This window comes from Rhinolophus ferrumequinum, chromosome 4, assembly GCF_004115265.2.
Source record: "Rhinolophus ferrumequinum isolate MPI-CBG mRhiFer1 chromosome 4, mRhiFer1_v1.p, whole genome shotgun sequence".
In the NCBI taxonomy this organism is placed as follows: Eukaryota; Metazoa; Chordata; class Mammalia; order Chiroptera; family Rhinolophidae; genus Rhinolophus; species Rhinolophus ferrumequinum.
The window spans coordinates 19,526,740-19,544,320 of NC_046287.1; the positions used below are offsets into that span (position 1 = coordinate 19,526,740).

Sequence of the window (17,581 nt, forward strand, 5' to 3'; positions counted from 1 at the left end):
TTTACAAATACTGCTATTACTGACTGTCCTAAAATATATGTGAAAAGTATTTATTCTTTAACTCTCATATGCACATACCAATCACAAATTTTAATGTCTAACAAAAAATTCAAAGATCAAAATAAAATTATCATTTATTTAGCTTTATTTAACATAAGCATTTAAGGAAATTGAATGTCTCAACATATATATTCAATATATTAGTATCAAAAACCTAGGCATAGATAACCCACAGATATTTTTATGATCATGACCAAATGTAATCAACCTACAAGTTTACATCCATTTCTCATTATTGCTTAGCTATGTACATTGGCAAAGCACAGTGTGAATCTGGAAATACAACTCCAGGGAACACAGAACACAACGATGGTTCCCAATGAATAAAACAGCTCTTATTTCTGAGTTTATACAGATGCTAGCTGTTTTGAAGACATGATTTCAATGGATAAAATGAGAAAACCACAGAAAAACTGAAAGATCCACTTCAACCATCTAATGTACTAATCCAGAGCTGTATACAATAAACTGAACTTTGACAAATAGTATAAGGTATATTAAGCACCCAGATATATTTGCTGAACTGAAATTTTGAAAGGTATATGCAGCCAATATTTGGTTATAAGGGCATTTACTATTCATAGAAGAAAATATTAAGTAAACTGAAAACTCATAAAAATTATGGCGTAAAATATATCAAATACAAACATATCAGTAATGTTTACTGAGTCAGATTGAAACATATAACATCAACATACTGTTAAATACACAGAAATCTTATTTTAATAAAATTATTCAAATGATTGGAATTGAACAGTAATGGGATTGATATTCCTTGGCCCTTATCACCGTGTATCATTAAATCAAAATGTGCTTCTTAGAGCGAGAGATACCACATCCAACCTTCTATGTTTTTAATCCAGAGTTGAAATTCCAGAGTTCTTAATATTCTGTCCCTATGGTTTCTGTTCTTAGTATTAATGAATTCTGAGATGGAGCAGAGCAAACTACCTGGAGTCTCTTTGAATGAGTTTCATTGTCATCCCAGAAAATAATTAAGACCGTGTCTACATCCAAACTTTTTGTTGATATGGGTGAATGTCATCTCAGGACACTACATGATAGGGCAAATGTACAACCAATCAAGTTAGAAGATGTGTAATGACTCCCAGACTGGTAGAAGAGATGCATTCTATAAAATTAGTAAGGAAAAGACATTGCTGAATATAACAAGATGCTTTTTGCAAGTGTTATATGCTTATAGCATGAAGAAAACCATTTGTTGTTGATTGTGGAGACTATCTAGATACAAGATTAGCAAATATCTGCCGGTTTTGCTGAAAGAGACCATATGTATAAAGCACACTTGTTGGCACATAGTAGATGCACAAAATATGTTAATCATCTTCTTACACTCCTGCTGTCACTGTGACTTCAAAATAGCTTTACAGAAAGCATGTTTCCTTATAAGGGTTTTATCCTGATATTATGCTACATACTGTTGAATTCAAAAACAATAACTTTGAAACGTCTAGATTCTCATATGTAAGGTGCCTAAATTCATCCATTGTAAGAATGAGTGTTTGGAACTTGCATACTATTTTATGCAGCTTTCTGCATGATTACGTTCCTTGTCTCAGTTGTCTCCCCCCACCTCCTTTTCACTGTTTTGTCATCTTTATTCTTCCTATGTCCACACAAAATAAATGAAAGAGAATGCAATAAACATAAAATGATATATGCTCTACTTTGTAATGTGCCCTAAAAATGGTCTCCTGTAAGGAGACAATATTTAGATCATCAATGAAGTCATACAGCCGTAAGCCCAAAAGGGAGGCTTAAGATTTAAAATATGTCCCAATGTCAGAATGAATTGCAAACATTTGTTCAACTTGAATATTACCACAAACCATTGACTAGGCTTTCACAATATCTTTTCTCTTTCTCTGAATTTGGACTCCCTCAGTTCACCTCCAATTCTCTTCCTTAACTGACCTTTCTCATGACTCTTCCTTTGTCTTTTATCTTTTATTGTTCTTCGAGTGAACTGCTCAAGTTTTCTGCCCTTTTAGGTTTAATGTTTTTTGTTTGTTTGTTTTTCCCCTTTTCAGTTTTCATGCCTCTTCATTGTTCCTTCTTTTTTTCAGAATGGTGTTCTCGTTCTTTCTTTATTTAAAGATTTTCTCAAAACATTTTCCTGGGACAACTGCCCTGGCATCTTATCCTGACCACACTTGTAACACCCACATAACATTATGAAAACAAAAAAATGTGTTCATTGCTCAAGTTTTCCTGATGTAGCCTGGGATTTGTTTTGTGTCTGTCCACTCTCAGGTATAAATTCTAAATATTATAACTACTTAAAACTAAAAGCTACTTACTAACAGCTGCTCCCCAAAGGAGAACTGCATTTTTTTCGATCACTAAAATATTATATAACATTAATGTCACACAAATTATTATGCTTTGTTACACATAGATACAGCATTATTTTCTGTAAAGAGAACTGTCAATAGATTACTGTTATATATATTTGGTGAGATGTTCCAATCTTGTTATTACACTAAATAATCTGCAATACTAATTAAATATAACTATATTAAATTATTATCAGATTAAGTAAAAACATTATCATAAGTATAACTTATGAGAGAGGTGATTGTAAATTTTCAATAGTGGAGATTGGTTATGTTTACAGTATTTTTAAAGATTTCAATAACGACATCTCTGTTGTAAAGCTGATTTAGTGTACAATTCGGATATGTCAGTATTTTAAAGCCCTGCAAGTGGGATGCTTGTCTCTTTTCCATATCATGTAAGAAGGTAAATATCTTCCTAGTAGTTGATAACAATGTTTTATTATCACAAACTAGGAGTATCTTTTGGAGACTAATACCAGAAAATATTGTCAGGAAGGAGGGTATAACATTAACTTAATGACAACAATGTAACTTCAACCATTAGCTAGTTAAATAAATAGCTCTGCTTAAAACATTACTTCTTAGGATATAAAGATCTTAGGCTGTAGCCATTTAAACAAGCAGGTAAGATATAATTATGGATGTTTCAGTTTTGTTAACTTTCTTAAGAGTTTTTTTTTTTCTTATTCAGTGATATGAATTATAACATGAGTATTCCAATCGTCATTTTACTTAAACAATTAAGTTTTTCACTGATTTTGGTCAGTAGGAGGAATCTAAAATATGCATTTTGACATGAGCAGACAGGGTGCTTCAATGTGTGTTTGCAAAATAAGATGATCTGATAAGAACACACATTTTATTAGGAAAAGTTTAGTTAAGAGTTTGTACTCTATAGTCAGACACTCCTAAAAGGTCTGGATGTCATTCACTTATAAGCTATATAGTTAGTGCAGGTAACTTACTCTCTGAATCTCAGTTTGCTCATCTATAAACCTGAATACTACCAATACCTAATTAATAGGACTACGGTGAGGATTAAATGGGATCATATATATTGACGCACCTAAGACCATGCTCTTCATAGATGCTAACCTTATGATTAGCTGTGATTATGGCCTGACTTAGGAGAATTTATGCTTACCTAAATTATAGGAGATTTGGGATGGATTTTCAGCAGGTTACAGATATCAAAGGATAGCGACTTAAGAGACAACTTGGGTTTGGATTGTCTGTATAGCATTTGGCAGATTAATTTATCTCTCTGCACCTTGGTTCCTTCTTTTGAAAAGCAGGGATAATAACAATACCCATTTCTAAGGTTATTTGTGAAGATTTAAATAATTACTATGTAAAACACTTATTATAGAATGTGGCACGTAAGTTTTCCATAAAAGTTGATTATTTTTATTATTAGTATAAATCATATGCAAACCATACTTGAATGTATATTCCACCAGATAAAAAATATAAAATTAGCGTGAAGAAAAGATAATGTGACAAAAATTACACTGTATCCATCCTTTTAACTTTCAGACACTTTATTTTGTATAAACTCATAATGCTTTCTAGCATGACCTTACATGTCCATGAAACTACAAAGGGGTTATTATGAGAAACTATATATTGTCATTTAAAACATGTAATTAAATCAGTTTAAACAGCACAGCACAATGATGAATTATTCAAATTACTCAAAGTTAATTGCAGATCTAATTACAAATATTTTGTCTCTGAAAAAGTAACTGACAATCATAATCTACCTTCTTCTACCCAATCTCTGAAATTAAGCAAAATATAAAATCTCCACTTCTTTAAGGTCTGAAAGACAGCTAAAGCAAATGTCATTAACAAAGAGACTTTAGGAAATATTGAAAAAAAAAAAGCAAGTCATTCGGAGGAACGCACACACACAAACTCACACACACAATAATGCAAAATGAAATACAAAGTTTATAAATGAATCAACCCAGGGTGAGAACCAAAATCTATAAACTCTGTTGATGTGAACATTTCATCTACTTGCAGATAGTTGGAGGAGATTATTATTAGTGTGGCGTATTCTCAGCAGCTAAAAACAGTAAGAGCAATTCTAACTGTGGTCTAAGCAAGACCTGAATATCCCACAGAACAAGATGGCTGGTGACAGAAAGACAAATGATGGCGCTGTATCTGCAAGGACCACTCCCTTTGAACTGTTTTCTCTGTTCTTTTTTGGTATTTGGTCTTCTGACATAAAGTTTGTCATTTCCAACTCCCAACATGGCTACTGCAGCTCCAGAAATAACATTGGAAAGCAGCCTAAGCCACTGTCCATTGTAGACTTCCTATTCCCCAGTAAATTTCCCCTCATGTCTCACTGATCAGAAATTGGTCACTCTATCACCTGTAGCTACAGGAAGACTCAGAAATTAAGTCCCTGGCAAAATAAAATCAAGTTTTCTTACAGGTTTATATAAATCATGATTTCTCACATGAGGCTTACCATATTGCCTCCCCAAACAGAATCAGGTTCTGAAAGCAAGTTAAATGATGATATAGATTTTAATTGAGCAATAACAAGAATCTACAAGTGGTTCTGTCAAAAGCAGCAGCAGAATTTGTATTACTATGACATGCTTTATTTATCTCTTCTACTTTTAATCTCTCCAATTATTAGATTAATCCTAAGAATTGTCCAATACTTTTAGCCCAAAACAAATATTCTTTGTTATGACAAAGTCAATCTAAATGTCCAACCAGCATCACTGAAGTAAATGATGTGAACTGATTTTTGAAGTATATTCTCCCAATACAGAAATCAATAGTTCTCGGAAAATATTGGAAGGACCTTCTGGCTCTCTCACTTACCCTGGCCATTGGCGCACATATGTATGCTCTTGCCCACATACAAAAGCAAGAAAAAACTCATTAAAAATAGAACTAAATATGATCTAGCAAGTATATAGCTGAAGGAAATAAAACCACGATCTTGAAGAGATTTCTGCATTCCCATGTTCATTACAGCATTATTCACAAGAATCAACACATGGAAAGAACCTAAGTGTCCACTGATGGATGAATGGATAAAGACGATGTGATATAGTAAAAACAAAAACAAAAACAAAAACAAAAACAAAAAAAAAACGAGTATTATTCATCTATAAAAAAGAAGGAAACCCTGCCATTTGCAACATGTGTGGACCTTGAGAGCATTAAGCTAAGTGAATAAGTCAGACAAACAAAGGAACAATATGTGCTCCCAACTTATACGTGGAACCTAAAACAGTAAACTTAAGAAACAGAGGGTAGATTGGTGGTTATCAGGGGCTGGTGAGTGAAGAAAATAGAGATATATTGATCAAAGGGTACAAACTTCCAGTTATAAGATGAATATTCTGGGGATCTAATGTACAGTGCGATGACTATAGTTAACAATACTGTATTGTACACTTGAAAGTTGCTAAGGGAGTAGATCTTAAGTGGTCTCGCCACACACACACAAAAAGTGGTAACTATGTGATTTGATGAATGTGTTTATCAACCTTATAGTGGTAATGATTTCACAGTATATACCTATATCAAATCACCACTTTGTATACCTTACATTTACATAATGTCATATATCAATCACATCTCCATAAAGCTGGAAAACAAATCCTCTATTCTAAAAGTTACTTTGGGATCTATATTTCTAATAGAAAATGGTAATAGAGGGTGTAATTTTTAACCAGAATTCTCCGCATAATCAAATTGGAGAAGAAAGAGTAAGTTATGAAAGAGTAAATTTTGTGGCAGTTCTTGACATCACACATATAATTTAAATGGGTTTTATGATCAAATTACAATTATTTTCTAGCTTTCTTGTCAATCATATTAAAACTCCCATGCAGGTATTTATATAGAATAGTTATTCATTGCCAGGAAAATTTTATAACCACATAAACATGTATGTACAGTGAGAGAGTACTAGCTTCATGTTACGGGAAGAATGTGATCTCAGTTCAGACGTAGCTTTGAATTTAAATTCTGCCCATGAGAATATCACTTAACTCCTGTGAGACAATTTTCTGTTTCTGTAAAACAAGGGTAATTATGTGAATATTCCACTCATTTGTCGTAAAAATCAAGTAGAATAAAACATGTACTAGTGCTCTTAAGATGAGACAAACTCTAAAAATATGTTACGCATTGGATAAAAGATGCATAGATATACACATGTATCCTTGAAAAATCTGCTCTAGTATTAAAAATAAAATGTACCTGCAATTTGGGTTATTTATGTGTTCACAGAATCAATTTTAAAACATTGATATCTGTCATTGTTTTTAGCCTATTCTACAAGACAGTAAAATAGAAAGGTGGGTGATAAATTCTAAGGTGTTCAGCTATGAGAGTTAAATAGTATTCATAAAAAGTTGAAACATAGCTTGGGAACATTTAAAACTGCTTTTGTTTTCTGATTGTTCCTTAAAGAGTAAAATGTTATGACATGAAAACACATCTAAAACTGATAAAATAACCTTATCAAGTCTAATTCTCTGCATAATTTCTTCATCTACTAGTCACTCTAAAATTTACTCTTAAAGGTTTATGTATTATTTCTTGAAATTTATAATTATTCTTAACGAATAATGGCTTAATTTGAGATAATGAATCATTAAATTTATAAAATAGCAGTGCAGTTTACAATAACCAAGATACGGAAGCAACCGAAATGGCCATCAATAGTCGATTGGATAAAGACATTGGGGTACATACATGAGTAGAAATGTCTAACCACTATGCTGTATACCTGAAACTAATATAAAATAATATTGAATGTCAGCTATATTTGACAAAAAACAATCATGGGAATGTAAAGTACAACATAGGAAATAGAGTCAATAATAGTGTCATAACTTTGTGCAGTGTCAGATGGGTAATAGATCTACTGGGGTTATCACTTTGTGAGGTATAGAAATGTCGAATCACTATGTTGTTTTGGACACCTGAAACTATAATATTGTCTGTCAATGGAAATTAAAACATAATTTTTTAAAAAATTAAAACAATAGCATGTTAGACAGCTGAAAGTAAATGAATACATGTGTTCCTTTACCAAACATTATCCGTGTATCTACCATATGTAGGTATCAGCCAGTGAGTCTGAATTCAGATTGAACAAAATTGAATAAGCCTTGGTCCCTGCACTCAGGAGTTCACATATCCGAGGGACAAACAAGGAAGGAACAAGGGATGACTATATACATGTATATCTTAACCTGACAACCTGGCTTGAGTTTTCGATCAATCAGGTAAGGTTGACACTGTCAACAGGTATGCAGCCAAAGCTCATGATGAACCACTGCGTTGTTACCTTGTAGTGCAATTTCAGAAGTGACCTAGACAGTGCCTGGATGCCATTCCCAGCACTTCAGTAAAAAGAAAACAATTCTGTGGAACCATTAATGATGTGCATGTATACGTAAACATTTTTCACAGAACTAGTGGATTTAATCATTAATTAAGCTTAATTTGTCAGTGTTATATATTTTTAAAAGGAACATTGAACACATTACCATATTTTTAATAGTAATACATCAAGTTTACACGAAATACACACCTTTGCAAAGATTTTGACAATTATTCTCTTATTTTTCCAGGACGTAGTGCCAGAGATTTCCTTGATGAATCACGTTGTACTTTTAATGTGTATAAAATAATTTTAGGAGCTCAGTAAACTAAGTATATGATCGATGTCACTGTATGAACTACAGTATACAAAGACATATTTATGACATGCAATAATTCCTCAAACCATTCTCTAATTCTGTTCACATTTAGTTTTATATTATCTAGGGGGAAAAAAAAGAACAATTCTCATTTATATAGGAAAACTTAGTTTGCAGTTATTGAGTTACTAAAAATACATATGTGCCTCCCACTAAATTTCCTCCTTATGGATGTTTTCGGTTTTATAGAAGTTGTGCTTGTAAATTCAATATAAGCCGGTGTATTTATAGTGTTGACATAGTAACACATTTACATCATTTGCCAAACTTACTTTGTCAGTGACCATATCATATACTTTTTTGAAATGTATGCTAAAATAATGAAATGATTTGTATGAATAATCAAAAATCTTCCATGTCTATGAAAAAAGGACCTACCATTTCAAATCTATGTCAAGGAGAGTGTTACTGAGTAAATTCGAGGAATATACCTGAATATGTCTCCCATGCCCTCTACTACCAACTCCAATTTTTGCCTCTCCTATGTCCAACTGATAGACAGGCCAACCGGATGTGATGAGGATTAAGGACAGATGCAGAGAACTTGACTGAGGATCAGAAAATGTCACATCCTGGAAGATCTTTGCTGGCAGAAATCTATGTTAGGGAAAGTTCAGCATCAGAGCTGAGTCGTCAAATGGAAGAAGCAAGTGGAAACAGTCAGTGCCCTGCAGCAGAACCCAGCAGCCAGCCGGTCTCCTGACTGAGAACTGACGTTTGTTATAAAACCACAGAGGATGCTTTATACTGCAAGCAAACTGCTGATGCTAGGAAACTGCAACAACATCTTCTGAGCTAGAAGAAGCCAACATTACTGAAGAATAAAAATCAAGCTAAGGTAGCAATGGAGGGAGGTCAGTCTGGAGAAATGCAAAACAGATCCAGTGGGACAGAATTACTTAGGGGGAGAGAAGGCCTGTAGAGATTCGAGTACAATACCAAGGAGAATACTGGTGCTAACAGCCTTCCCTGATATACCAATTAACAATAGGTGTGTGAATTGATAAAAGGAGGTCACCGGACAGAACCACATGAGCACCTTAGAAGATCAAATGAAAGATACCATTAAGCACAGATAAAAATTTACTTTTTAAAATTGATATAAACCATAATAAAAAGAGGCTTTTAGAAGTAATTATGTCACACAAATATAAAAACAAAGCAGTTTATATGGAAAAATAAATACCTAAGTATAGCCAAGAATGAGAAAAGAATGGAGTTGCTTCAACAGATATTATAAAATTGTATAGACTCACAGAAATAAAATTAACATTGTATTGCAGAGGGATAAATTTACAGAAATAAATTAGAGAATATAAATATATAATAAGACTTTATATATTTTTGAGAATTTAATGTATAATATTAGTGATAGTTCAATTGTATATGAGAAGTATCAATTATTTAATAAAAGTGCCGGCATACAAAATACTGGTAATCCATCTTGAGACAAATAAAATTGAATCACTATATAAAATGTATTTAAGATGGATTAAACACTTAAATAAAACAAAACAACCAATAAAAAGTTTATTAGTTAATTTATTAAGTAGTTGCCACAGGTGAGTGTACCAAAATACATACATGTAAAAATCTATAAAACTAAAGTACGTGGGTGATTCTACAGACACACTTGAATTTTAGTTGCATTGTAAATACTTTGTGTGTTATTTATTAATGGTTTTACAATTTTAACAACTTGCACAGTTCTTAATTCTACAGAAACATAGGTAATATAGGTAGATGTTTTTCAAACTAAATTTAAATGGTCTTTAACTTTATTTTTGCTCTTTTGAATTACTTGTCCTGAAGCATCTTCCTAATTGTGGCATGACTGACAACTGAGTATGATCAAACAATACAGTGAACGTTTAAATAAAAAAAAATATTACAGTAAAAGATACATTGTCATTAATCCCCCTCAAAATATTCCCCCTCACTTTGAACACACTTATCTTATTATTCTTGCCACTTTCTGAAGCAGTTCTGGACGTCCTCTTTTGTTAGTGTGTTTAGTTGTGCTGTCCTGGCTGCCTTGATGTCCTGAATCGTTTTGACTTTGGGGAACAGCCAGAAGTTGCACGGTGCCATATCTGGTGAATAAGGTGGATGAGGACACACTGTGATGTTTTTATTTGACAGAAATTGCTGTACCAGAAGCGATGTGTGACACTGAGTGTTTTCATGATGGAGGATTATTTATGGCACACTTTAAAACACACCTTTGCTGAACCATAGCTCACACCCGACTGACTGCACTGAACAAGTTGAAACTACTGCCTGCATTGAAGATCTCTGCCTTTCCGTTGGATGGCACTCCGCAGCAGCATTCACCGTATTTTGTGATCTCAATGGAAAGGCTCAATTGTCACACATCACTTCTGGCTCGGCAATTTCTGTCAAATAAAAACATTACGGTATGTCCTCATCCACCTTATTCACTAGATCTGGCACTGAGAGACTTCTGGCTCTTCCCCAAAGTCAAAATGACCATGAAAGGTAAACATTTTGAATCGATTCAGGATATTGAGGCAGCCACGACAGCGCAACTAAAGACATGAACGAGGACTTCCAGACTGCTTCAGAAAGTGGCAAGAACAATGACATAAGTGTGTTCAAAGCAAGAGAGAGTATTTAGAGGGAGAATAATGGTGATGTGTCTTTATTTTAATTTTTTTTAATTTAAACAGTCACTGTATGTTTTGATCACAACTAGTGTCTACAGCCTGTTTTATTAATATACAATTATACTGTTTACATACCCATTTACACCACTGCAAATCTCATGAGGAAGGTTTCATCTTTGTATGCCCACTTCTTAGTTTAATTTTGTTGATCCCACTGAACACATACATAGGGAGAAAATCAGTGAAAGATCCTCATCAATTACACACTTACATTCTAAATAGCTTAAAGTATAACCGATTTCTGTGATGAGAACTCAAAGAACTACAGTTCAGTCTTTATTGTCTCCAAACAGGAAAACCATTTAGGTTATGGAATTCTCAGCAACTGAGAAAACTAGTGATTTCCTGATTCCTGCCTGAACACAAAAATTCAAGCCCTGGGTGTAAACATTTCTACATTGTGTGTCTTCTTTCTTGACTTCTTAAGAAGACTATGTTGAATATAATGGTTAATCCAGGGTCATCATTAGGGATAGAAACATCTGTCTTGCACTGAAGAATATAAATGCCATCGAGGCCTTTCGAGTTTTGCAGTGTTTTCTTCTTTTTTACCAAAAGCCCTGAATAGTATTTTTAAGCTCGTGTGAATGCTTTCTCTGCAGATGTGCTGGGTCCTGCTACACTGTCACACTGGTGATCTTACTTGATACTTGCCTGAAGTAACCATTCTTCCTCTTCATTTGCTTCTTTACTCATCTATGGACTTAAAAACCAGTTAACTAAGCTGGCAAGAATATGAGAGGATCTTTTGTGAGTGTAGTTCATGAGATTTAGCACAGGTTTGTTTTTTATTTATTTTTATTTATTTATTTATTTTTACATCTATATTTCATGTACTTCTGTGGTTCATGTTTTTGTTTTTGTTTTTTGGGGGGACTTATACATCAGTTTCTGATGTTAAACTGTTTAATAGATGAGATGGTGGCCTAATAGAATGTTTGAAGCTAGAGAATTGTTAACTGTGTAAATCTATAACTTGCTTAATTATTTTTGAATGGATAAACCAAGCACATTAAACTCAAAAAAATTTCTCATGACTAAAAGAACTCTGAGCAAAGCTAAAGCAATTATCTCCCTGGCACCTGATCCAAATAAGCTTTCTTTCATAGATAAAAGTTAAATATGTATAACATTTATTTCTTTGGTCAGAACTTTCTGTGGCTTTTCTCTGCCCAGCATGTCGGTTTCTGCTTCAGGCTACCCTGTAGAGAATCACAGCTTGCCTGAAATTGAGCCTACCTTTTTCTTTTAGCTAATTAAGCCTACAGCTTATAGAAATGAGATATTCTCTCACTCTGGAGTATTAGTTTTACAGGCTTCTTCCCAGTTCCCCCCTCAACATGTATTTTAAACTAAAACTAAACCTCACTAAACATTTTTACTGCCCCTAACAAAATGGGTCCTTCCTTTGCCTTTTTTTTTCTTTTTTTAAATGAAAGTAAACTTGTAGAGGACCCAGCTATATGTGTTGAATTTTATTAGTCCATATTTCTTCTTTGCAGACAGTGGTTAAGGATAATTTGCCTTAAATGTAATAGAGACATTTAATGAGAAGCTAGCTTTTATTGAAATTCTCAGGTAAATTTTGCTGCCTAGAAATAAATGGACATTGGCCAAAAAAAAATGGTGTGTGTGTGTGTTTCATCAGTAAACTTTTCGCGAGGACCTACCATGATGCAATAGAGAATGCAAACATTTTTTTGATCTAGTATCAATTATGGTCTCGCAAATGTGCCATCTTAGTGAGTTAAGTGACATGTTGATCTCCAAATGTAATATTTGGAAAGCTGATTGTTTCTTCTTTGGTTGCTACCCTTTCAATAAAGGAAGAAAACAAAAGGAATCCAGTTTCCTCACAAGGAATCAACATTGTTTTGAATTATTCCGCTTACTGCTTAGATATTTTAGGGTTTAACTCATACACAGGTAACCCACATATAACATGGTTGTTAGGTTCCTTAAAAATGCTGTCTTATACGAATCTGTGTTATACAAAACAAGAACTGTTACAAAAAAAGGGTGTTAGGTTCCAAAAATTAAAAAAAAACAACAACAACAAAAAAACAACTATTATATTTTTATATTAAGAGAAATATCTTTAGTAAAGCAATTTTCACCAAAAGTATAACATATTAATATATATTAAATAATGTTTTCTTCATCATTACTACTAAGCACCATTAACCAAAGGCGTTTTCTTTTTGACAAGATATCTTCAGCCACTGAACTTAATATTCCATGAACAAAATGAATTTAAAATTGTAATAAATTTTAAAATTCTGTCAAATCTGATATGATATCCATGCTCGAATGAAAAATTTCAAATGAGATATCTTTTGCTCTTAAAAGCTTTTATTATGTTCCATGTTATTCTGGGATTTCCCTAATTTCAAGTGAGATATCTTTTGCTCTTAAAAGCTCTTATTGCATTCCATGTTGTTCAGGGATTTTTAATTCTCAAACCGTGTTAGAGTGAAACAGTGTTCTAGGATGCCATGTTGTACGAGGGTTTTCCCCAATCCTCAAACCTTGTTAGAGTGAAACTGTGTTATATGGGGGTCACCTCTACTTTATCATGAGTGTAATCACTGTTGTCACAATATCATTTTGTCAGTAAATTTTAACAGACTGTATCTGTTTGCTTTAAAAATGCTGTTTTTTGTTTGTTTGTTTTTTTCTCATGAGGAAAGGTAAATTTTTAGTATGGTAACTTTTTGACAACTGTTGATTCCTTACAAGTGTCCATTATTCTTTATTTCTATGCAGGCAGGTTCTATTTTCTACATGTTTCCTCTGGAGCTCATGTGCTTTGAGTTAAGCGATTTCACATCACAGGAGTGTAGACTGATGGGTTCCATTCCCTGTCTATGCTTCGTGGCAAAGTGACTGGTGCAGGTAACCCTGACCTAAGGCAAAGATGCGTGGCATTCTCCTGGGCACAAGTCTGCTTCTCACATGACCCAACTTAGGTCAATGAAATGAGAGAGAAGACTCATCGTCAAGTTTCTGAGAAAGAAGCTCCCTCCCATAAAATCAATATCCTGGAGAGAGACACAGCAGAAGAAACACTTATTCTCTGTCCTCTCTGTTGTGATACCACTTTTTCATGGTATTGATTATTACCTTCCTTGATTTACAGTTATTTGCATTCATGGTTATACTCCCTTACAATACAGTAAGATCCTTGAGTCTCGGGGCCTTGTCTTATATATCCACATACCTCTATGTCACTCAGAATTTTTCTCCGATCAACAAACATAACATATTAAAGTTTCCTGAAGGTAAGGAAATATCTTGTTGACCAGTCTATCCTTGGCATTAAATTGGTCTTCAATATATATATATATATCTGTTTAAAGCCGGCTTGAATAAATGAATGGTGAATAGAACAGTGGATGTTTTGCAAGTAGCTTTAGAGAAAAACATGATGTTGGGTTAGTAACACAGCAAGCTGTCAGGAAAGATAGATGGCTTTGCTGGTCATGCTATAAATAGCCACCACGTGCCACTCAGAGCTGGTGGAAGCCTCATTCTGCATGACAGTCATTGATCTTCTACACGACTAAATGCAACCTTTTGTGACACCACTTGAGGAGAAAAGGTTATGTTTCACATTTAAGCTTTGAATAATAAGGTCATGATCAAATTAAATGAATTTCTCTGGTGAATAAATGAAATATATACAAATTAATACAACAAATTACAGACATTATTGCAAAGAAAAGGTGAGCAGGCTGGAGCTAAGTGTAATCCTGGAACTCAATCTTACTGAATGTTTTATTAATGAAGTGAAAAGCCTGCCTCATTAAAAATATCCTAAGTGTGAGTTTTCACCACCTCTTGGATGACCCTAAACTAGAATCTAGACTAGAATACTACAGGATAAATAAATTAAATAATAGATATGTTTCTTAGGTGAACATAAACTTAGATCATATTCCAGAGACTAGAAAATTATTCAGAGGAAAATTACGTATAGGAATTCTTACGTTTATACCTTTTTTCAGACTTGTAGTAAATATCATATTTGGTATTTGAAAAATTCAGTAGTATTTTATATTAATCTGACAAATATATTCTTGTGGGGTTTGAATACTAGCTAGCAAGTCTTCCTTTATGAGACAAAGCAGCCAATTATGACCCTCACTTCAACTTCCAGAACTATTGAAGATTGTTCCCTTTGTTCCCCTTCTAATAATCAAATCTATTACAACAACAGTTACATTAGTAAGTTAAGTGCATATTTACACATTATTTGACATATTTGAGCAAATAACAATAATCCAAATAGTTTAATTTTTAACCACACAAAATCATCCACTGCTATTTCACACAAACTTGCTAATTTAATTGATTAGCATAACAAATATTTTAAACCCTTAAGTGTGACTGGTCAGGAAAAAAAGTAACTTAATTCCAGATTTCTCAAATGCAAATAACTTAATGCATAAATATCTGCATTTACTAAGGATTTGCCATAACCAAGGAATATGTCATAAAGTATACTTAAAACACATTCATTATCAAAACTACGCACTTATTCATTTAACAAATATTTATTAATTTCCTACTTTGTATTAGCCATTGATGTAGGCAGTTTGACAAATTGGCTGATTTTTGTCAATTAATTTGCTTTTCATGTATATTTGCATTATGGTACACCACATGATCAAACATAATTATTCATGATAACTGCAATGCTTAATAGGTTTAATAACCTGCTTTGATATAATAGTAAAGCATTTATAATGATATGATATGTCACTAACAGATGATAATGGCAATGAATACCTTGATCACTTGAATAATTGTCCAATTTCATTTGTAAGACCTATGAGTTAAAAATAATTTTGTTAATTATTCAGTGAAAAAAAAATTGTAACAAATAAAAGGAAATGGAATGTAAACAATCCATTGATGAAAATGCAGAGATGTGGAACAATACTTAACAATGAATCTGGTTGGCTACATACAGAACAAGGTCAACAGAGCTACTTTCCCAATGCATTTTCTATTTAGAGATTTGCATATTTTTAGGATGGCCAACCGACCTTCAAAAAATAGGAAGATCTCAGCTTTCAGGGCATGCAATTGATTAATGATTGTCAAGACACTGAAACATTCCATCACAGCATAAAATATTAAGAATAGCTGATGCTGACAGGGACAACAATCCAACAAGTCTGACAATGAAATGCAAATCTAGCAGAGGTAGTTTCCGATTTTGTAAATAAACCATTAAATGATTAAAATAGCTGTCTTAAATTTGTCCTGAGTTTAAGGACATAAATAAATCCTGACTGTACATAAGAATTACCTGAGTAGATTAAGTAAGTGTGTCTCTATCTTTGCAGCTACGAGTATGGATCTATCTATGGTCTTCCTAACTACCTACTTATCTATCCTCTGCCTATATCCTACTGCTCCCCATTGTTTTCTACCCCACCAACAATGGAACCAAAAAACAAAAACTTTGGGGTTAGCAGATTTTAAGAAATATGTATATTAAAAAAATAATAAATATCTATCTATCTATCTACCTATCTATATATTTGTTTGTTTTAAATCAAAAGACTTGAATTATACCCAGATTGTGGAAGATTTCATAGAATTGAGATTATTTCCTCAACATATTTATATTTAAAAAATTAAATGGGTGGGTGGAATTGTTAAACAACTGTACAAATACATTTCTTCAGATAATTGTGGACATCTGAATATAAATGACAGTAAAGAATTATTGTAAATTTTATTAGGTATGATGTCACTGGATTATATAAGAAAATATCCACATTTTTAACTATGCACATTGAAGAATGTAAGATGAAATAACGTGATGTCTAAGGCATGCTTTAAAGTACTTCAGTGAAAGAAAACAAGAAAAGAAAAAGGAGAAAGAAAGGAAGAATAAAGGGGATAGAGGAGTGGAAAGATATGGCAAAATTCTAATTTTTTATAATCATTGAACTCAGTAGATGGCTAGGTAAAGATTCATTATACAATTTTTTCTATGTTTGTGACTGAAAATGTTCATAATTAAAAGAAGCAAAAACAAAAAAGTTTCTGGAAAACAACTGAAGATTCTGGCATCTTCCCTGTCAACATTTGATTTGTAATTCTTATCTGAGCCCAGCAACCTGTATTTTAAAAACACTCCAGGTACTTTTAATGTAGGTAGTCAGCAGATGACACTTTGAAAAACACTAAACAGAATTTGATTTGCTCTGCAATAAATTATCCAGGGTAAAGCCTTAAAACCTGCTAAATTATTTCAGCTGATATTTTATTAAAAGCACACCCTTCATGGCCAGGTGGAGACTGGGTGGGAGTTATCCCTGGTCAATCAGGATCCAGTATTTCCTTGTTGAGCAATAAGGTGACACTTCTGATTAACGTCCTACTTTGGAAACAGTTGGCAATCAATTAATGCTTGCTTGCTGAGAAAAACTCTGGATATACAGGTGATAAGTCTAAAACCTTACTTCCTGAAATAGAACATTATAAAAAGACAGAGATGTTTAATTTAGCACTGGCTAGAGATTACAATGATGACTTTTTTCCTCTTCTACTAGATGCATTTCTATCTTCGAACCCCAAACGATGTATGCCACTGAAGGTTCAGCCCGTGATCTCCGCTAGACTCACTAGACAGCAATCATTCTAGTAATTAGGAGCATGCACTGTGCAATCAGACTGCATGGATTCAAATCCTGAGTCTACC

The 17,581-nt window shown here is 33.3% G+C and overlaps 1 protein-coding gene across 6 annotated transcripts in view; it reads right to left on the bottom strand.

Moving 5' to 3' along the window:
* The window catches only part of PCDH9 (protocadherin 9), an 875,404-nt gene that overhangs the window by 160,215 nt on the left and 697,608 nt on the right, over window positions 1-17,581 (bottom strand). The gene's annotated exons all lie outside the window — the stretch shown is intronic.